A 14,659-nucleotide genomic window follows, 5' to 3' on the forward strand; every position below is an offset into this window, starting at 1 on the left:
CGCCTGCGGCCACACCACCTTGAATAAGCCTGATCTCGCCTGATCTCGTCTGATCTCAGAAGCTAAGCAATGTTGGGCTTGGTTAGTACTTGGATGGGAGACCACCTGGGAATATCAAGTGCTGCAGGCATTACATTTTACAATTGAAAGTGGAGGACAAAAGGAAATTTTGGAGGAATCACCCCCAGCTCACTAAACATAAAAGTCATGAAAGCAGAAATGCAATCGCCTGCGGCCACACCACCTTGAATAAGCCTGATCTCGCCTGATCTCGTCTGATCTCAGAAGCTAAGCAATGTTGGGCTTGATTAGTACTTGGATGGGGAGACCACCTGGGAATATCAAGTGCTGCAGGCATTACATTTTACAATTGAAATGTGTGGAGGACAAAAGGAAATTTTGGAGGAATCACCCCCAGCTCCCTAAACATAAAAGTCATGAAAGCAGAAATGCAATCGCCTGCGGCCACACCACCTTGAATAAGCCTGATCTCGCCTGATCTCAGAAGCTAAGCAATGTTGGGCTTGGTTAGTACTTGGATGGGAGACCACCTGGGAATATCAAGTGCTGCAGGCATTACATTTTACAATTGAAATGTGTGGAGGACAAAAGGAAATTTTGGAGGAATCACCCCCAGCTCACTAAACATAAAAGTCATGAAAGCAGAAATGCAATCGCCTGCGGCCACACCACCTTGAATAAGTCTGATCTCAGAAGCTAAGCAGTGTTGGGCTTGGTTAGTACATGGATGGGATACCACCTGGGAATATCAAGTGCTGCAGGCATTACATTTTTGTAATTACATTTTACAATTGAAATGTGTGGAGGACAAAAGGAAATTTTGTTGGAATCACCCCCAGCTCACTAAACATAAAAGTCATGAAAGCAGAAATGCAATCGCCTGCGGCCACACCACCTTGAATAAGCCTGATCTCGTCTGATCTCAGAAACTAAGCAGTGTTGGGCTTGGTTAGTACTTGGATGGGAGACCACCTGGGAATATCAAGTGCTGCAGGCATTACATTTTACAATTGAAATGTGTGGAGGACAAAAGGAAATTTTGGAGGAATCACCCCCAGCTCACTAAACATAAAAGTCATGAAAGCAAAAATGCAATCGCCTGCGGCCACACCACATTGAATAAGCTTGATCTCAGAAGCTAAGCAATGTTGGGCTTGGTTAGTACTTGGATGGGAGACCACCTGGGAATATCAAGTGCTGCAGGCATTACATTTTACAATTGAAATGTGTGGAGGACAAAAGGAAATTTTGGAAGAATCACCCCCAGCTCACTAAACATAAAAGTCATGAAAGCAAAAATGCAATCGCCTGCGGCCACACCACATTGAATAAGCTTGATCTCAGAAGCTAAGCAATGTTGGGCATGTTTAGTACTTGGATGGGAGACCACCTGGGAATATCAAGTGCTGCAGGCATTTCATTTTACAATTGAAATGTGTGGAGGACAATAGGAAATTTTGGAGGAATCACCCCCAGCTCACTAAACATAAAAGTCATGAAAGCAAAAATGCAATCGCCTGCGGCCACACCACATTGAATAAGCTTGATCTCAGAAGCTAAGCAATGTTGGGCTTGGTTAGTACTTGGATGGGAGACCACCTGGGAATATCAAGTGCTGCAGGCATTACATTTTACAATTGAAATGTGTGGAGGACAAAAGGAAATTTTGGAGGAATCACCCCCAGCTCACTAAACATAAAAGTCATGAAAGCAAAAATGCAATCGCCTGCGGCCACACCACATTGAATAAGCTTGATCTCAGAAGCTAAGCAATGTTGGGCTTGGTTAGTACTTGGATGGGAGACCACCTGGGAATATCAAGTGCTGCAGGCATTACATTTTTGTAATTACATTTTACAATTGAAATGTGTGGAGGACAAAAGGAAATTTTGGAGGAATCACCCCCAGCTCACTAAACATAAAAGTCATGAAAGCAGAAATGCAATCGCCTGCGGCCACACCACCTTGAATAAGCCTGATCTCGTCTGATCTCAGAAGCTAAGCAATGTTGGGCTTGGATAGTACTTGGATGGGAGACCACCTGGGAATATCAAGTGCTGCAGACATTACATTTTACAATTGAAATGTGTGGAGGACAAAAGGAAATTTTGGAGGATTCACCCCCAGCTCACTAAACATAAAAGTCATGAAAGCAGAAATGCAATCGCCTGCGGCCACACCACCTTGAATAAGCCTGATCTCGTCTGATCTCAGAAGCTAAGCAATGTTGGGCTTGGTTAGTACTTGGATGGGAGACCACCTGGGAATATCAAGTGCTGCAGGCATTACATTTTACAATTGAAATGTGTGGAGGACAAAAGGAAATTTTGGAGGAATCACCCCCAGCTCACTAAACATAAAAGTCATGAAAGCAGAAATGCAATCGCCTGCGGCCACACCACCTTGAATAAACCTGATCTCGCCTGATCTCAGAAGCTAAGCAATGTTGGGCTTGGTTAGTACTTGGATGGGAGACCACCTGGGAATATCAAGTGCTGCAGGCATTACATTTTTGTAATTACATTTTACAATTGAAATGTGTGGAGGACAAAAGGAAATTTTGGAGGAATCACCCCCAGCTCACTAAACATAAAAGTCATGAAAGCAGAAATGCAATCGCCTGCGGCCGCACCACCTTGAATAAGCCTGATCTCAGAAGCTAAGCAATGTTGGGCTTGGTTAGTACTTGGATGGGAGACCGCCTGGGAATATCAAGTGCTGCAGGCATTACATTTTACAATTGAAATGTGTGGAGGACAAAAGGAAATTTTGGAGGAATCACCCCCAGCTCACTAAACATAAAAGTCATGAAAGCAGAAATGCAATCGCCTGCGGCCACACCACCTTGAATAAGCCTGATCTCAGAAGCTAAGCAATGTTGGGCTTGGTTAGTACTTGGATGGGAGACCGCCTAGGAATATCAAGTGCTGCAGGCATTACATTTTACAATTGAAATGTGTGGAGGACAAAAGGAAATTTTGGAGGAATCACCCCCAGCTCACTAAACATAAAAGTCATGAAAGCAGAAATGCAATCGCCTGCAGCCACACCACCTTGAATAAGCCTGATCTCGTCTGATCTCAGAAGCTAAGCAATGTTGGGCTTGGTTAGTACTTGGATGGGAGACCACCTGGGAATAAAAAGTGCTGCAGGCATTACATTTTACAATTGAAATGTGTGGAGGACAAAAGGAAATTTTGGAGGAATCACCCCCAGCTCACTAAACATAAAAGTCATGAAAGCAGAAATGCAATCGCCTGCGGCCACACCACCTTGAATAAGCCTGATCTCGTCTGATCTCAGAAGCTAAGCAATGTTGGGCTTGATTAGTACTTGGATGGGGAGACCACCTGGGAATATCAAGTGCTGCAGGCATTACATTTTACAATTGAAATGTGTGGAGGACAAAAGGAAATTTTGGAGGAATCACCCCCAGCTCACTAAACATAAAAGTCATGAAAGCAGAAATGCAATCGCCTGCGGCCACACCACCTTGAATAAGCCTGATCTCGTCTGATCTCAGAAGCTAAGCAATGTTGGGCTTGGTTAGTACTTGGATGGGAGACCACCTGGGAATATCAAGTGCTGCAGGCATTACATTTTTGTAATTACATTTTACAATTGAAATGTGTGGAGGACAAAAGGAAATTTTGGAGGAATCACCCCCAGCTCACTAAACATAAAAGTCATGAAAGCAGAAATGCAATCGCCTGCGGCCACACCACCTTGAATAAGCCTGATCTCAGAAGCTAAGCAATGTTGGGCTTGGTTAGTACTTGGATGGGAGACCACCTGGGAATATCAAGTGCTGCAGGCATTACATTTTTGTAATTACATTTTACAATTGAAATGTGTGGAGGACAAAAGGAAATTTTGGAGGAATCACCCCCAGCTCACTAAACATAAAAGTCATGAAAGCAGAAATGCAATCGCCTGCGGCCACACCACCTTGAATAAGCCTGATCTCGTCTGATCTCAGAAGCTAAGCAATGTTGGGCTTGATTAGTACTTGGATGGGAGACCACCTTGTAATATCAAGTGCTGCAGGCATTACATTTTACAATTGAAATGTGTGGAGGACAAAAGGAAATTTTGGAGGAATCACCCCCAGCTCACTAAACATAAAAGTCATGAAAGCAGAAATGCAATAGCCTGCGGCCACACTGCCTTGAATAAGCCTGATCTCAGAAGCTAAGCAATGTTGGGCTTGGTTAGTACTTGGATGGGAGTCCACCTGGGAATATCAAGTGCTGCAGGCATTACATTTTTGTAATTACATTTTACAATTGAAATGTGTGGAGGACAAAAGGAAATTTTGGAGGAATCACCCCCAGCTCACTAAACATAAAAGTCATGAAAGCAGAAACGCAATCGCCTGCGGCCACACCACCTTGAATAAGCCTGATCTCGTCTGATCTCAGAAGCTAAGCAATGTTGGGCTTGGTTAGTACTTGGATGGGAGACCACCTGGGAATATCAAGTGCTGCAGGCATTACATTTTACAATTGAAATGTGTGGAGGACAAAAGGAAATTTTGGAGGAATCACCCCCAGCTCACTAAACATAAAAGTCATGAAAGCAGAAATGCAATAGCCTGCGGCCACACCACCTTGAAGAAGCCCGCTCTCGTCTGATCTCAGAAGCTAAGCAATGTTGGGCTTGGTTAGTACTTGGATGGGAGACCACCTGGGAATATCAAGTGCTGCAGGCATTACATTTTTGTAATTACATTTTACAATTGAAATGTGTGGAGGCCAAAAGGAAATTTTGGAGGAATCACCCCCAGCTCACTAAACATAAAAGTCATGAAAGCAGAAATGCAATCGCCTGCGGCCACACCACCTTGAATAAGCCTGATCTCAGAAGCTAAGCAATGTTGGGCTTGGTTAGTACTTGGATGGGAGACCACCTGGGAATATCAAGTGCTGCAGGCATTACATTTTACAATTGAAATGTGTGGAGGACAAAAGGAAATTTTGGAGGAATCACCCCCAGCTCACTAAACATAAAAGTCATGAAAGCAGAAATGCAATCGCCTGCGGCCACACCACCTTGAATAAGCCTGATCTCGTCTGATCTCAGAAGCTAAGCAATGTTGGGCTTGGTTAGTACTTGGATGGGAGACCACCTGGGAATATCAAGTGCTGCAGGCATTACATTTTATAATTGAAATGTGTGGAGGACAAAAGGACATTTTGGAGGAATCACCCCCAGCTCACTAAACATAAAAGTCATGAAAGCAGAAATGCAATCGCCTGCGGCCACACCACCTTGAATAAGCCTGATCTCGTCTGATCTCAGAAGCTAAGCAATGTTGGGCTTGGTTAGTACTTGGATGGGAGACCACCTGGGAATATCAAGTGCTGCAGGCATTACATTTTACAATTGAAATGTGTGGAGGACAAAAGGAAATTTTGGAGGAATCACCCCCAGCTCACTAAACATAAAAGTCATGAAAGCAGAAATGCAATCGCCTGCGGCCACACCACCTTGAATAAGCCTGATCTCGTCTGATCTCAGAAGCTAAGCAATGTTGGGCTTGGTTAGTACTTGGATGGGAGACCACCTGGGAATATCAAGTGCTGCAGGCATTACATTTTACAATTGAAATGTGTGGAGGACAAAAGGAAATTTTGGAGGAATCACCCCCAGCTCACTAAACATAAAAGTCATGAAAGCAGAAATGCAATCGCCTGCGGTCACACCACCTTGAATAAGCCTGATCTCGTCTGATCTCAGAAGCTAAGCAATGTTGGGCTTGGTTAGTACTTGGATGGGAGACCCCCTGGGAATATCAAGTGCTGCAGGCATTACATTTTACAATTGAAATGTGTGGAGGACAAAAGGAAATTTTGGAGGAATCACCCCCAGCTCACTAAACATAAAAGTCATGAAAGCAGAAATGCAATCGCCTGCGGCCACACCACCTTGAATAAGCCTGATCTCGCCTGATCTCTTCTGATCTCAGAAGCTAAGCAATGTTGGGCTTGGTTAGTACTTGGATGGAGACCACCTGGGAATATCAAGTGCTGCAGGCATTACATTTTACAATTGAAATGTGTGGACAAAAGGAAATTTTGGAGGAATCACCCCCAGCTCACTAAACATAAAAGTCATGAAAGCAAAAATGCAATCGCCTGCGGCCACACCACCTTGAATAAGCCTGATCTCGTCTGATCTCAGAAGCTAAGCAATGTTGGGCTTGGTTAGTACTTGGATGGGAGACCACCTGGGAATATCAAGTGCTGCAGGCATTACATTTTACAATTGAAATGTGTGGAGGACAAAAGGAAATTTTGGAGGAATCACCCCCAGCTCACTAAACATAAAAGTCATGAAAGCAGAAATGCAATCGCCTGCGGCCACACCACCTTGAATAAGCCTGATCTCAGAAGCTAAGCAATGTTGTGCTTGGTTAGTACTTGGATGGGAGACCACCTGGGAATATCAAGTGCTGCAGGCATTACATTTTTGTAATTACATTTTACAATTGAAATGTGTGGAGGACAAAAGGAAATTTTGGAGGAATCACCCCCAGCTCACTAAACATAAAAGTCATGAAAGCAGAAAAGCAATCGCCTGTGGCCACACCACCTTGAATAAGCCTGATCTCGTCTGATCTCAGAAGCTAAGCAATGTTGGGCTTGGTTAGTACTTGGATGGGAGACCACCTGGGAATATCAAGTGCTGCAGGCATTACATTTTTGTAATTACATTTTACAATTGAAATGTGTGGAGGACAAAAGGAAATTTTGGAGGAATCACCCCCAGCTCACTAAACATAAAAGTCATGAAAGCAGAACTGCAATCGCCTGCGGCCACACCACCTTGAATAAGCCTGATCTCGTCTGATCTCAGAAGCTAAGCAATGTTGGGCTTGGTTAGTACTTGGATGGGAGACCACCTGGGAATATCAAGTGCTGCAGGCATTACATTTTTGTAATTACATTTTACAATTGAAATGTGTGGAGGACAAAAGGAAATTTTGGAGGAATCACCCCCAGCTCACTAAACATAAAAGTCATGAAAGCAGAAATGCAATCGCCTGCGGCCACACCACCTTGAATAAGCCTGATCTCAGAAGCTAAGCAATGTTGGGCTTGGTTAGTACTTGGATGGGAGACCACCTGGGAATATCAAGTGCTGCAGGCATTACATTTTTGTAATTACATTTTACAATTGAAATGTGTGGAGGACAAAAGGAAATTTTGGAGGAATCACCCCCAGCTCACTAAACATAAAAGTCATGAAAGCAGAAATGCAATCGCCTGCGGCCACACCACCTTGAATAAGCCAGATCTCGTCTGATCTCAGAAGCTAAGCAATGTTGGGCTTGGTTAGTACTTGGATGGGAGACCACCTGGGAATATCAAGTGCTGCAGGCATTACATTTTACAATTGAAATGTGTGGAGGACAAAAGGAAATTTTGGAGGAATCACCCCCAGCTCACTAAACATAAAAGTCATGAAAGCAGAAATGCAATCGCCTGCGGCCACACCACCTTGAATAAGCCTGATCTCGTCTGATCTCAGAAGCTAAGCAATGTTGGGCTTGGTTAGTACTTGGATGGGAGACCACCTGGGAATATCAAGTGCTGCAGGCATTACATTTTACAATTGAAATGTGTGGTGGACAAAAGGAAATTTTGGAGGAATCACCCCCAGCTCCCTAAACATAAAAGTCATGAAAGCAGAAATGCAATCGCCTGCGGCCACACCACCTTGAATAAGCCTGATCTCGTCTGATCTCAGAAGCTAAGCAGTGTTGGGCTTGGTTAGTACTTGGATGGGAGACCACCTGGGAATATCACGTGCTGCAGGCATTACATTTTTGTAATTACATTTTACAATTGAAATGTGTGGAGGACAAAAGGAAATTTTGGAGGAATCACCCCCAGCTCACTAAACATAAACGTCATGAAAGCAGAAATGCAATCGCCTGCGGCCACACCACCTTGAATAAGCCTGATCTCGTCTGTTCTCAGAAGCTAAGCAGTGTTGGGCTTGGTTAGTACTTGGATGGGAGACCACCTGGGAATATCAAGTGCTGCAGGCATTACGTTTTTGTAATTACATTTTACAATTGAAATGTGTGGGACAAAAGGAAATTTTGGAGGAATCACCCCCAGCTCACTAAACATAAAAGTCATGAAAGCAGAAATGCAATCGCCTCCGGCCACACCACCTTGAATAAGCCTGATCTCGTCTGTTCTCAGAAGCTAAGCAATGTTGGGCTTGGTTAGTACTTGGATGGGAGACCACCTGGGAATATCAAGTGCTGCAGGCATTACTTTTTTGTAATTACATTTTACAATTGAAATGTGTGGAGGACAAAAGGAAATTTTGGAGGAATCACCCCCAGCTCACTAAACATAAAAGTCATGAAAGCAGAAATGCAATCGCCTGCAGCCACACCACCTTGAATAAGCCTTATCTCAGAAGCTAAGCAATGTTGGGCTTGGTTAGTACTTGGATGGGAGACCACCTGGGAATATTAAGTGCTGCAGGCATTACATTTTTGTAATTACATTTTACAATTGAAATGTGTGGAGGACAAAAGGAAATTTTGGAGGAATCACCCCCAGCTCACTAAACATAAAAGTCATGAAAGCAGAAATGCAATCGCCTGCGGCCACACCACCTTGAATAAGCCTGATCTCAGAAGCTAAGCAATGTTGGGCTTGGTTAGTACTTGGATGGGAGACCACCTGGGAATATCAAGTGATGCAGGCATTACATTTTTGTAATTACATTTTACAATTGAAATGTGTGGAGGACAAAAGGAAATTTTGGAGGAATCACCCCCAGCTCACTAAACATAAAAGTCATGAAAGCAGAAATGCAATCGCCTGCGGCCACACCACCTTGAATAAGCCTGATCTCGTCTGATCTCAGAAGCTAAGCAATGTTGGGCTTGGTTAGTACTTGGATGGGAGACCACCTGGGAATATCAAGTGCTGCAGGCATTACGTTTTTGTAATTACATTTTACAATTGAAATGTGTGGAGGACAAAAGGAAATTTTGGAGGAATCACCCCCAGCTCACTAAACATAAAAGTCATGAAAGCAGAACTGCAATCGCCTGCGGCCACACCACCTTGAATAAGCCTGATCTCAGAAGCTAAGCAATGTTGGGCATGGTTAGTACTTGGATGGGAGACCACCTGGGAATATCAAGTGCTGCAGGCATTACATTTTTGTAATTACATTTTACAATTGAAATGTGTGGAGGACAAAAGGAAATTTTGGAGGAATCACCCCCAGCTCACTAAACATAAAAGTCATGAAAGCAGAAATGCAATCGCCTGCGGTCACACCACCTTGAATAAGCCTGATCTCGTCTGATCTCAGAAGCTAAGCAATGTTGGGCTTGGTTAGTACTTGGATGGGAGACCACCTGGGAATATCAAGTGCTGCAGGCATTACATTTTACAATTGAAATGTGTGGAGGACAAAAGGAAATTTTGGAGGAATCACCCCCAGCTCACTAAACATAAAAGTCATGAAAGCAGAACAGCAATCGCCTGCGGCCACACCACCTTGAATAAGCCTGATCTCGTCTGAGCTCAGAAGCTAAGCAATGTTGGGCTTGGTTAGTACTTCGATGGGAGACCACCTGGGAATATCAAGTGCTGCAGGCATTACATTTTACAATTGAAATGTGTGGAGGACAAAAGGAAATTTTGGAGGAATCACCCCCAGATCACTAAACATAAAAGTCATGAAAGCAGAAATGCAATCGCCTGCGGCCACACCACCTTGAATAAGCCTGATCTCGTCTGATCTCAGAAGCTAAGCAATGTTGGGCTTGGTTAGTACTTGGATGGGAGACCACCTGGGAATATCAAGTGCTGCAGGCATTACATTTTACAATTGAAATGTGTGGAGGACAAAAGGAAATTTTGGAGGAATCACCCCCAGCTCACTAAACATAAAAGTCATGAAAGCAGAAATGCAATCGCCTGCGGCCACACCACCTTGAATAAGCCTGATCTCGTCTGATCTCAGAAGCTAAGCAATGTTGGGCTTGGTTAGTACTTGGATGGGATACCACCTGGGAATATCAAGTGCTGCAGGCATTACATTTTTGTAATTACATTTTACAATTGAAATGTGTGGAGGACAAAAGGAAATTTTGGAGGAATCACCCCCAGCTCACTAAACATAAAAGTCATGAAAGCAGAAATGCTATCGCCTGCGGCCACACCACCTTGAATAAGCCTGATCTCGTCTGATCTCAGAAGCTAAGCAATGTTGGGCTTGGTTAGTACTTGGATGGGAGACCACCTGGGAATATCAAGTGCTGCAGGCATTACATTTTACAATTGAAATGTGTGGAGGACAAAAGGAAATTTTGGAGGAATCACCCCCAGCTCACTAAACATAAAAGTCATGAAAGCAGAACAGCAATCGCCTGCGGCCACACCACCTTGAATAAGCCTGATCTCGTCTGAGCTCAGAAGCTAAGCAATGTTGGGCTTGGTTAGTACTTCGATGGGAGACCACCTGGGAATATCAAGTGCTGCAGGCATTACATTTTACAATTGAAATGTGTGGAGGACAAAAGGAAATTTTGGAGGAATCACCCCCAGATCACTAAACATAAAAGTCATGAAAGCAGAAATGCAATCGCCTGCGGCCACACCACCTTGAATAAGCCTGATCTCGTCTGATCTCAGAAGCTAAGCAATGTTGGGCTTGGTTAGTACTTGGATGGGAGACCACCTGGGAATATCAAGTGCTGCAGGCATTACATTTTACAATTGAAATGTGTGGAGGACAAAAGGAAATTTTGGAGGAATCACCCCCAGCTCACTAAACATAAAAGTCATGAAAGCAGAAATGCAATCGCCTGCGGCCACACCACCTTGAATAAGCCTGATCTCGTCTGATCTCAGAAGCTAAGCAATGTTGGGCTTGGTTAGTACTTGGATGGGATACCACCTGGGAATATCAAGTGCTGCAGGCATTACATTTTTGTAATTACATTTTACAATTGAAATGTGTGGAGGACAAAAGGAAATTTTGGAGGAATCACCCCCAGCTCACTAAACATAAAAGTCATGAAAGCAGAAATGCTATCGCCTGCGGCCACACCACCTTGAATAAGCCTGATCTCGTCTGATCTCAGAAGCTAAGCAATGTTGGGCTTGGTTAGTACTTGGATGGGAGACCACCTGGGAATATCAAGTGCTGCAGGCATTACATTTTACAATTGAAATGTGTGGAGGACAAAAGGAAATTTTGGAGGAATCACCCCCAGCTCACTAAACATAAAAGTCATGAAAGCAGAAATGCAATCGCCTGCGGCCACACCACCTTGAATAAGCCTGATCTCGTCTGATCTCAGAAGCTAAGCAAAGTTGGGCTTGGTTAGTACTTGGATGGGAGACCACCTGGGAATATCAAGTGCTGCAGGCATTACATTTTACAATTGAAATGTGTGGAGGACAAAAGGAAATTTTGGAGGAATCACCCCCAGCTCACTAAACATAAAAGTCATGAAAGCAGAAATGCAATCGCCTGCGGCCACACCACCTTGAATAAGCCTGATCTCGTCTGATCTCAGAAGCTAAGCAATGTTGGGCTTGGTTAGTACTTGGATGGGAGACCACCTGGGAATATCAAGTGCTGCAGGCATTACATTTTACAATTGAAATGTGTGGAGGACAAAAGGAAATTTTGGAGGAATCACCCCCAGCTCACTAAACATAAAAGTCATGAAAGCAGAAATGCAATCGCCTGCGGCCACACCACCTTGAATAAGCCTGATCTCGTCTGATCTCAGAAGCTAAGCAATGTTGGGCTTGGTTAGTACTTGGATGGGAGACCACCTGGGAATATCAAGTGCTGCAGGCATTACATTTTACAATTGAAATGTGTGGAGGACAAAAGGAAATTTTGGAGGAATCACCCCCAGCTCACTAAACATAAAAGTCATGAAAGCAGAAATGCAATCGCCTGCGGCCACACCACCTTGAATAAGCCTGATCTCGTCTGATCTCAGAAGCTAAGCAATGTTGGGCTTTGTTAGTACTTGGATGGGAGACCACCTGGGAATATCAAGTGCTGCAGGCATTACATTTTACAATTGAAATGTGTGGAGGACAAAAGGAAATTTTGGAGGAATCACCCCCAGCTCACTAAACATAAAAGTCATGAAAGCAGAACAGCAATTGCCTGCGGCCACACCACCTTGAATAAGCCTGATCTCGTCTGATCTCAGAAGCTAAGCAACGTTGGGCTTGGTTAGTACTTGGATGGGAGACCACCTGGGAATATCAAGTGCTGCAGGCATTACATTTTTGTAATTACATTTTACAATTGAAATGTGTGGAGGACAAAAGGAAATTTTGGAGGAATCACCCCCAGCTCACTAAACATAAAAGTCATGAAAGCAGAAATGCAATCGCCTGCGGTCACACCACCTTGAATAAGCCTGATCTCGTCTGATCTCAGAAGCTAAGCAATGTTGGGCTTGGTTAGTACTTGGATGGGAGACCACCTGGGAATATCAAGTGCTGCAGGCATTACATTTTACAATTGAAATGTGTGGAGGACAAAAGGAAATTTTGGAGGAATCACCCCCAGCTCACTAAACATAAAAGTCATGAAAGCAGAACAGCAATCGCCTGCGGCCACACCACCTTGAATAAGCCTGATCTCGTCTGATCTCAGAAGCTAAGCAATGTTGGGCTTGGTTAGTACTTGGATGGGAGACCACCTGGAAATATCAAGTGCTGCAGGCATTACATTTTACAATTGAAATGTGTGGAGGACAAAAGGAAATTTTGGAGGAATCACCCCCAGATCACTAAACATAAAAGTCATGAAAGCAGAAATGCAATCGCCTGCGGCCACACCACCTTGAATAAGCCTGATCTCGTCTGATCTCAGAAGCTAAGCAATGTTGGGCTTGGTTAGTACTTGGATGGGAGACCACCTGGGAATATCAAGTGCTGCAGGCATTACATTTTACAATTGAAATGTGTGGAGGACAAAAGGAAATTTTGGAGGAATCACCCCCAGCTCACTAAACATAAAAGTCATGAAAGCAGAAATGCATTCGCCTGCGGCCACACCACCTTGAATAAGCCTGATCTCGTCTGATCTCAGAAGCTAAGCAATGTTGGGCTTGGTTAGTACTTGGATGGGAGACCACCTGGGAATATCAAGTGCTGCAGGCATTACATTTTTGTAATTACATTTTACAATTGAAATGTGTGGAGGACAAAAGGAAATTTTGGAGGAATCACCCCCAGCTCACTAAACATAAAAGTCATGAAAGCAGAAATGCAATCGCCTGCGGCCACACCACCTTGAATAAGCCTGATCTCGTCTGATCTCAGAAGCTAAGCAATGTTGGGCTTGGTTAGTACTTGGATGGGAGACCACCTGGGAATATCAAGTGCTGCAGGCATTACATTTTACAATTGAAATGTGTGGAGGACAAAAGGAAATTTTGGAGGAATCACCCCCAGCTCACTAAACATAAAAGTCATGAAAGCAGAACAGCAATCGCCTGCGGCCACACCACATTGAATAAGCCTGATCTCGTCTGATCTCAGAAGCTAAGCAATGTTGGGCTTGGTTAGTACTTGGATGGGAGACCACCTGGGAATATCAAGTGCTGCAGGCATTACATTTTTGTAATTACATTTTACAATTGAAATGTGTGGAGGACAAAAGGAAATTTTGGAGGAATCACCCCCAGCTCACTAAACATAAAAGTCATGAAAGCAGAAATGCAATCGCCTGCGGCCACACCACCTTAAATAAGCCTGATCTCGTCTGATCTCAGAAGCTAAGCAATGTTGGGCTTGGTTAGTACTTGGATGGGAGACCACCTGGGAATATCAAGTGCTGCAGGCATTACATTTTACAATTGAAATGTGTGGAGGACAAAAGGAAATTTTGGAGGAATCACCCCCAGCTCACTAAACATAAAAGTCATGAAAGCAGAAATGCAATCGCCTGCGGCCACACCACCTTGAATAAGCCTGATCTCGTCTGATCTCAGAAGCTAAGCAATGTTGGGCTTGGTTAGTACTTGGATGGGAGACCACCTGGGAATATCAAGTGCTGCAGGCATTACATGTTACAATTGAAATGTGTGGAGGACAAAAGGAAATTTTGGAGGAATCACCCCCAGCTCACTAAACATAAAAGTCATGAAAGCAGAAATGCAATCGCCTGCGGCCACACCACCTTGAATAAGCCTGATCTCGTCTGATCTCAGAAGCTAAGCAATGTTGGGCTTGGTTAGTACTTGGATGGGAGACCACCTGGGAATATCAAGTGCTGCAGGCATTACATTTTTGTAATTACATTTTACAATTAAAATGTGTGGAGGACAAAAGGAAATTTTGGCGGAATCACCCCCAGCTCACTAAACATAAAAGTCATGAAAGCAGAACAGCAATCGCCTGCGGCCACACCACCTTGAATAAGCCTGATCTCGTCTGATCTCAGAAGCTAAGCAATGTTGGGCTTGGTTAGTACTTGGATGGGAGACCACCTGGGAATATCAAGTGCTGCAGGCATTACATTTTTGTAATTACATTTTACAATTGAAATGTGTGGAGGACAAAAGGAAATTTTGGAGGAATCACCCCCAGCTCACTAAACATAAAAGTCA

General features: G+C 43.9%; 46 non-coding genes and 20 pseudogenes across 46 annotated transcripts; all 66 read left to right on the forward strand.

The window, feature by feature from the left end:
• The first annotated feature begins 1 nt into the window (after position 1).
• On the forward strand, positions 2–130 carry LOC131713345 (5S ribosomal RNA; annotated as a pseudogene).
• Positions 131–227: 97 nt separating this feature from the next.
• On the forward strand, positions 228–357 carry LOC131714207 (5S ribosomal RNA; annotated as a pseudogene).
• Positions 358–457: 100 nt separating this feature from the next.
• LOC131711625 (5S ribosomal RNA) lies at positions 458–576 on the forward strand. Its single transcript, XR_009313511.1, has one exon. It is a non-coding gene; the product is annotated as a 5S ribosomal RNA (ribosomal RNA).
• A 100-nt stretch (positions 577–676) lies between these two features.
• LOC131716499 (5S ribosomal RNA) lies at positions 677–785 on the forward strand (annotated as a pseudogene).
• A 114-nt stretch (positions 786–899) lies between these two features.
• On the forward strand, positions 900–1,018 carry LOC131710605 (5S ribosomal RNA). Its single transcript, XR_009312487.1, has one exon. It is a non-coding gene; the product is annotated as a 5S ribosomal RNA (ribosomal RNA).
• A 100-nt stretch (positions 1,019–1,118) lies between these two features.
• Positions 1,119–1,227, forward strand: LOC131714320 (5S ribosomal RNA; annotated as a pseudogene).
• A 100-nt stretch (positions 1,228–1,327) lies between these two features.
• On the forward strand, positions 1,328–1,436 carry LOC131715699 (5S ribosomal RNA; annotated as a pseudogene).
• Positions 1,437–1,536: 100 nt separating this feature from the next.
• On the forward strand, positions 1,537–1,645 carry LOC131714321 (5S ribosomal RNA; annotated as a pseudogene).
• Positions 1,646–1,745: 100 nt separating this feature from the next.
• LOC131714322 (5S ribosomal RNA) lies at positions 1,746–1,854 on the forward strand (annotated as a pseudogene).
• Positions 1,855–1,968: 114 nt separating this feature from the next.
• Positions 1,969–2,087, forward strand: LOC131711408 (5S ribosomal RNA). The gene has a single exon (XR_009313291.1). It is a non-coding gene; the product is annotated as a 5S ribosomal RNA (ribosomal RNA).
• Positions 2,088–2,187: 100 nt separating this feature from the next.
• On the forward strand, positions 2,188–2,306 carry LOC131719034 (5S ribosomal RNA). The gene has a single exon (XR_009317930.1). It is a non-coding gene; the product is annotated as a 5S ribosomal RNA (ribosomal RNA).
• A 100-nt stretch (positions 2,307–2,406) lies between these two features.
• Positions 2,407–2,525, forward strand: LOC131710450 (5S ribosomal RNA). Its single transcript, XR_009312322.1, has one exon. It is a non-coding gene; the product is annotated as a 5S ribosomal RNA (ribosomal RNA).
• A 114-nt stretch (positions 2,526–2,639) lies between these two features.
• Positions 2,640–2,748, forward strand: LOC131715723 (5S ribosomal RNA; annotated as a pseudogene).
• Positions 2,749–2,848: 100 nt separating this feature from the next.
• Positions 2,849–2,957, forward strand: LOC131715616 (5S ribosomal RNA; annotated as a pseudogene).
• A 100-nt stretch (positions 2,958–3,057) lies between these two features.
• Positions 3,058–3,176, forward strand: LOC131713191 (5S ribosomal RNA). The gene has a single exon (XR_009315075.1). It is a non-coding gene; the product is annotated as a 5S ribosomal RNA (ribosomal RNA).
• Positions 3,177–3,276: 100 nt separating this feature from the next.
• LOC131712534 (5S ribosomal RNA) lies at positions 3,277–3,396 on the forward strand. Its single transcript, XR_009314425.1, has one exon. It is a non-coding gene; the product is annotated as a 5S ribosomal RNA (ribosomal RNA).
• Positions 3,397–3,496: 100 nt separating this feature from the next.
• On the forward strand, positions 3,497–3,615 carry LOC131719035 (5S ribosomal RNA). Its single transcript, XR_009317931.1, has one exon. It is a non-coding gene; the product is annotated as a 5S ribosomal RNA (ribosomal RNA).
• A 114-nt stretch (positions 3,616–3,729) lies between these two features.
• Positions 3,730–3,838, forward strand: LOC131715118 (5S ribosomal RNA; annotated as a pseudogene).
• A 114-nt stretch (positions 3,839–3,952) lies between these two features.
• LOC131713093 (5S ribosomal RNA) lies at positions 3,953–4,071 on the forward strand. The gene has a single exon (XR_009314981.1). It is a non-coding gene; the product is annotated as a 5S ribosomal RNA (ribosomal RNA).
• A 100-nt stretch (positions 4,072–4,171) lies between these two features.
• LOC131716125 (5S ribosomal RNA) lies at positions 4,172–4,280 on the forward strand (annotated as a pseudogene).
• A 114-nt stretch (positions 4,281–4,394) lies between these two features.
• On the forward strand, positions 4,395–4,513 carry LOC131719036 (5S ribosomal RNA). The gene has a single exon (XR_009317932.1). It is a non-coding gene; the product is annotated as a 5S ribosomal RNA (ribosomal RNA).
• Positions 4,514–4,613: 100 nt separating this feature from the next.
• Positions 4,614–4,732, forward strand: LOC131713961 (5S ribosomal RNA; annotated as a pseudogene).
• A 114-nt stretch (positions 4,733–4,846) lies between these two features.
• LOC131715119 (5S ribosomal RNA) lies at positions 4,847–4,955 on the forward strand (annotated as a pseudogene).
• A 100-nt stretch (positions 4,956–5,055) lies between these two features.
• Positions 5,056–5,174, forward strand: LOC131719037 (5S ribosomal RNA). The gene has a single exon (XR_009317933.1). It is a non-coding gene; the product is annotated as a 5S ribosomal RNA (ribosomal RNA).
• A 100-nt stretch (positions 5,175–5,274) lies between these two features.
• On the forward strand, positions 5,275–5,393 carry LOC131719039 (5S ribosomal RNA). Its single transcript, XR_009317935.1, has one exon. It is a non-coding gene; the product is annotated as a 5S ribosomal RNA (ribosomal RNA).
• Positions 5,394–5,493: 100 nt separating this feature from the next.
• LOC131719040 (5S ribosomal RNA) lies at positions 5,494–5,612 on the forward strand. Its single transcript, XR_009317936.1, has one exon. It is a non-coding gene; the product is annotated as a 5S ribosomal RNA (ribosomal RNA).
• A 100-nt stretch (positions 5,613–5,712) lies between these two features.
• On the forward strand, positions 5,713–5,831 carry LOC131709974 (5S ribosomal RNA). The gene has a single exon (XR_009311838.1). It is a non-coding gene; the product is annotated as a 5S ribosomal RNA (ribosomal RNA).
• Positions 5,832–5,931: 100 nt separating this feature from the next.
• Positions 5,932–6,059, forward strand: LOC131715274 (5S ribosomal RNA; annotated as a pseudogene).
• A 97-nt stretch (positions 6,060–6,156) lies between these two features.
• LOC131719041 (5S ribosomal RNA) lies at positions 6,157–6,275 on the forward strand. Its single transcript, XR_009317937.1, has one exon. It is a non-coding gene; the product is annotated as a 5S ribosomal RNA (ribosomal RNA).
• Positions 6,276–6,375: 100 nt separating this feature from the next.
• LOC131716160 (5S ribosomal RNA) lies at positions 6,376–6,484 on the forward strand (annotated as a pseudogene).
• Positions 6,485–6,598: 114 nt separating this feature from the next.
• Positions 6,599–6,717, forward strand: LOC131710156 (5S ribosomal RNA). Its single transcript, XR_009312025.1, has one exon. It is a non-coding gene; the product is annotated as a 5S ribosomal RNA (ribosomal RNA).
• A 114-nt stretch (positions 6,718–6,831) lies between these two features.
• LOC131719042 (5S ribosomal RNA) lies at positions 6,832–6,950 on the forward strand. The gene has a single exon (XR_009317938.1). It is a non-coding gene; the product is annotated as a 5S ribosomal RNA (ribosomal RNA).
• Positions 6,951–7,064: 114 nt separating this feature from the next.
• Positions 7,065–7,173, forward strand: LOC131715120 (5S ribosomal RNA; annotated as a pseudogene).
• Positions 7,174–7,287: 114 nt separating this feature from the next.
• On the forward strand, positions 7,288–7,406 carry LOC131711682 (5S ribosomal RNA). Its single transcript, XR_009313570.1, has one exon. It is a non-coding gene; the product is annotated as a 5S ribosomal RNA (ribosomal RNA).
• Positions 7,407–7,506: 100 nt separating this feature from the next.
• On the forward strand, positions 7,507–7,625 carry LOC131719043 (5S ribosomal RNA). Its single transcript, XR_009317939.1, has one exon. It is a non-coding gene; the product is annotated as a 5S ribosomal RNA (ribosomal RNA).
• A 100-nt stretch (positions 7,626–7,725) lies between these two features.
• LOC131712599 (5S ribosomal RNA) lies at positions 7,726–7,844 on the forward strand. Its single transcript, XR_009314490.1, has one exon. It is a non-coding gene; the product is annotated as a 5S ribosomal RNA (ribosomal RNA).
• Positions 7,845–7,958: 114 nt separating this feature from the next.
• LOC131712463 (5S ribosomal RNA) lies at positions 7,959–8,077 on the forward strand. The gene has a single exon (XR_009314354.1). It is a non-coding gene; the product is annotated as a 5S ribosomal RNA (ribosomal RNA).
• Positions 8,078–8,189: 112 nt separating this feature from the next.
• LOC131713624 (5S ribosomal RNA) lies at positions 8,190–8,308 on the forward strand (annotated as a pseudogene).
• Positions 8,309–8,422: 114 nt separating this feature from the next.
• On the forward strand, positions 8,423–8,531 carry LOC131716461 (5S ribosomal RNA; annotated as a pseudogene).
• Positions 8,532–8,645: 114 nt separating this feature from the next.
• Positions 8,646–8,754, forward strand: LOC131716038 (5S ribosomal RNA; annotated as a pseudogene).
• A 114-nt stretch (positions 8,755–8,868) lies between these two features.
• On the forward strand, positions 8,869–8,987 carry LOC131719044 (5S ribosomal RNA). Its single transcript, XR_009317940.1, has one exon. It is a non-coding gene; the product is annotated as a 5S ribosomal RNA (ribosomal RNA).
• A 114-nt stretch (positions 8,988–9,101) lies between these two features.
• LOC131715903 (5S ribosomal RNA) lies at positions 9,102–9,210 on the forward strand (annotated as a pseudogene).
• Positions 9,211–9,324: 114 nt separating this feature from the next.
• On the forward strand, positions 9,325–9,443 carry LOC131709892 (5S ribosomal RNA). Its single transcript, XR_009311756.1, has one exon. It is a non-coding gene; the product is annotated as a 5S ribosomal RNA (ribosomal RNA).
• Positions 9,444–9,543: 100 nt separating this feature from the next.
• Positions 9,544–9,662, forward strand: LOC131710780 (5S ribosomal RNA). The gene has a single exon (XR_009312662.1). It is a non-coding gene; the product is annotated as a 5S ribosomal RNA (ribosomal RNA).
• A 100-nt stretch (positions 9,663–9,762) lies between these two features.
• LOC131719045 (5S ribosomal RNA) lies at positions 9,763–9,881 on the forward strand. Its single transcript, XR_009317941.1, has one exon. It is a non-coding gene; the product is annotated as a 5S ribosomal RNA (ribosomal RNA).
• Positions 9,882–9,981: 100 nt separating this feature from the next.
• LOC131710474 (5S ribosomal RNA) lies at positions 9,982–10,100 on the forward strand. The gene has a single exon (XR_009312346.1). It is a non-coding gene; the product is annotated as a 5S ribosomal RNA (ribosomal RNA).
• A 114-nt stretch (positions 10,101–10,214) lies between these two features.
• LOC131719046 (5S ribosomal RNA) lies at positions 10,215–10,333 on the forward strand. The gene has a single exon (XR_009317942.1). It is a non-coding gene; the product is annotated as a 5S ribosomal RNA (ribosomal RNA).
• A 100-nt stretch (positions 10,334–10,433) lies between these two features.
• Positions 10,434–10,552, forward strand: LOC131710782 (5S ribosomal RNA). Its single transcript, XR_009312664.1, has one exon. It is a non-coding gene; the product is annotated as a 5S ribosomal RNA (ribosomal RNA).
• A 100-nt stretch (positions 10,553–10,652) lies between these two features.
• Positions 10,653–10,771, forward strand: LOC131719047 (5S ribosomal RNA). Its single transcript, XR_009317943.1, has one exon. It is a non-coding gene; the product is annotated as a 5S ribosomal RNA (ribosomal RNA).
• Positions 10,772–10,871: 100 nt separating this feature from the next.
• Positions 10,872–10,990, forward strand: LOC131710476 (5S ribosomal RNA). The gene has a single exon (XR_009312348.1). It is a non-coding gene; the product is annotated as a 5S ribosomal RNA (ribosomal RNA).
• Positions 10,991–11,104: 114 nt separating this feature from the next.
• LOC131719048 (5S ribosomal RNA) lies at positions 11,105–11,223 on the forward strand. Its single transcript, XR_009317944.1, has one exon. It is a non-coding gene; the product is annotated as a 5S ribosomal RNA (ribosomal RNA).
• Positions 11,224–11,323: 100 nt separating this feature from the next.
• LOC131718659 (5S ribosomal RNA) lies at positions 11,324–11,442 on the forward strand. The gene has a single exon (XR_009317555.1). It is a non-coding gene; the product is annotated as a 5S ribosomal RNA (ribosomal RNA).
• Positions 11,443–11,542: 100 nt separating this feature from the next.
• LOC131719050 (5S ribosomal RNA) lies at positions 11,543–11,661 on the forward strand. Its single transcript, XR_009317946.1, has one exon. It is a non-coding gene; the product is annotated as a 5S ribosomal RNA (ribosomal RNA).
• A 100-nt stretch (positions 11,662–11,761) lies between these two features.
• Positions 11,762–11,880, forward strand: LOC131719051 (5S ribosomal RNA). The gene has a single exon (XR_009317947.1). It is a non-coding gene; the product is annotated as a 5S ribosomal RNA (ribosomal RNA).
• A 100-nt stretch (positions 11,881–11,980) lies between these two features.
• Positions 11,981–12,099, forward strand: LOC131712581 (5S ribosomal RNA). The gene has a single exon (XR_009314472.1). It is a non-coding gene; the product is annotated as a 5S ribosomal RNA (ribosomal RNA).
• A 100-nt stretch (positions 12,100–12,199) lies between these two features.
• Positions 12,200–12,318, forward strand: LOC131720712 (5S ribosomal RNA). Its single transcript, XR_009319609.1, has one exon. It is a non-coding gene; the product is annotated as a 5S ribosomal RNA (ribosomal RNA).
• A 114-nt stretch (positions 12,319–12,432) lies between these two features.
• Positions 12,433–12,551, forward strand: LOC131709893 (5S ribosomal RNA). Its single transcript, XR_009311757.1, has one exon. It is a non-coding gene; the product is annotated as a 5S ribosomal RNA (ribosomal RNA).
• A 100-nt stretch (positions 12,552–12,651) lies between these two features.
• On the forward strand, positions 12,652–12,770 carry LOC131711729 (5S ribosomal RNA). Its single transcript, XR_009313617.1, has one exon. It is a non-coding gene; the product is annotated as a 5S ribosomal RNA (ribosomal RNA).
• Positions 12,771–12,870: 100 nt separating this feature from the next.
• Positions 12,871–12,989, forward strand: LOC131719052 (5S ribosomal RNA). The gene has a single exon (XR_009317948.1). It is a non-coding gene; the product is annotated as a 5S ribosomal RNA (ribosomal RNA).
• A 100-nt stretch (positions 12,990–13,089) lies between these two features.
• Positions 13,090–13,208, forward strand: LOC131719053 (5S ribosomal RNA). Its single transcript, XR_009317949.1, has one exon. It is a non-coding gene; the product is annotated as a 5S ribosomal RNA (ribosomal RNA).
• A 114-nt stretch (positions 13,209–13,322) lies between these two features.
• Positions 13,323–13,441, forward strand: LOC131719054 (5S ribosomal RNA). Its single transcript, XR_009317950.1, has one exon. It is a non-coding gene; the product is annotated as a 5S ribosomal RNA (ribosomal RNA).
• Positions 13,442–13,541: 100 nt separating this feature from the next.
• Positions 13,542–13,660, forward strand: LOC131717028 (5S ribosomal RNA). The gene has a single exon (XR_009315913.1). It is a non-coding gene; the product is annotated as a 5S ribosomal RNA (ribosomal RNA).
• Positions 13,661–13,774: 114 nt separating this feature from the next.
• Positions 13,775–13,893, forward strand: LOC131711441 (5S ribosomal RNA). The gene has a single exon (XR_009313324.1). It is a non-coding gene; the product is annotated as a 5S ribosomal RNA (ribosomal RNA).
• Positions 13,894–13,993: 100 nt separating this feature from the next.
• LOC131719055 (5S ribosomal RNA) lies at positions 13,994–14,112 on the forward strand. The gene has a single exon (XR_009317951.1). It is a non-coding gene; the product is annotated as a 5S ribosomal RNA (ribosomal RNA).
• Positions 14,113–14,212: 100 nt separating this feature from the next.
• Positions 14,213–14,331, forward strand: LOC131719056 (5S ribosomal RNA). The gene has a single exon (XR_009317952.1). It is a non-coding gene; the product is annotated as a 5S ribosomal RNA (ribosomal RNA).
• Positions 14,332–14,445: 114 nt separating this feature from the next.
• LOC131719057 (5S ribosomal RNA) lies at positions 14,446–14,564 on the forward strand. Its single transcript, XR_009317953.1, has one exon. It is a non-coding gene; the product is annotated as a 5S ribosomal RNA (ribosomal RNA).
• Positions 14,565–14,659: the final 95 nt, after the last annotated feature.

This window comes from Acipenser ruthenus, chromosome 44, assembly GCF_902713425.1.
Source record: "Acipenser ruthenus chromosome 44, fAciRut3.2 maternal haplotype, whole genome shotgun sequence".
In the NCBI taxonomy this organism is placed as follows: domain Eukaryota; kingdom Metazoa; phylum Chordata; class Actinopteri; order Acipenseriformes; family Acipenseridae; genus Acipenser; species Acipenser ruthenus.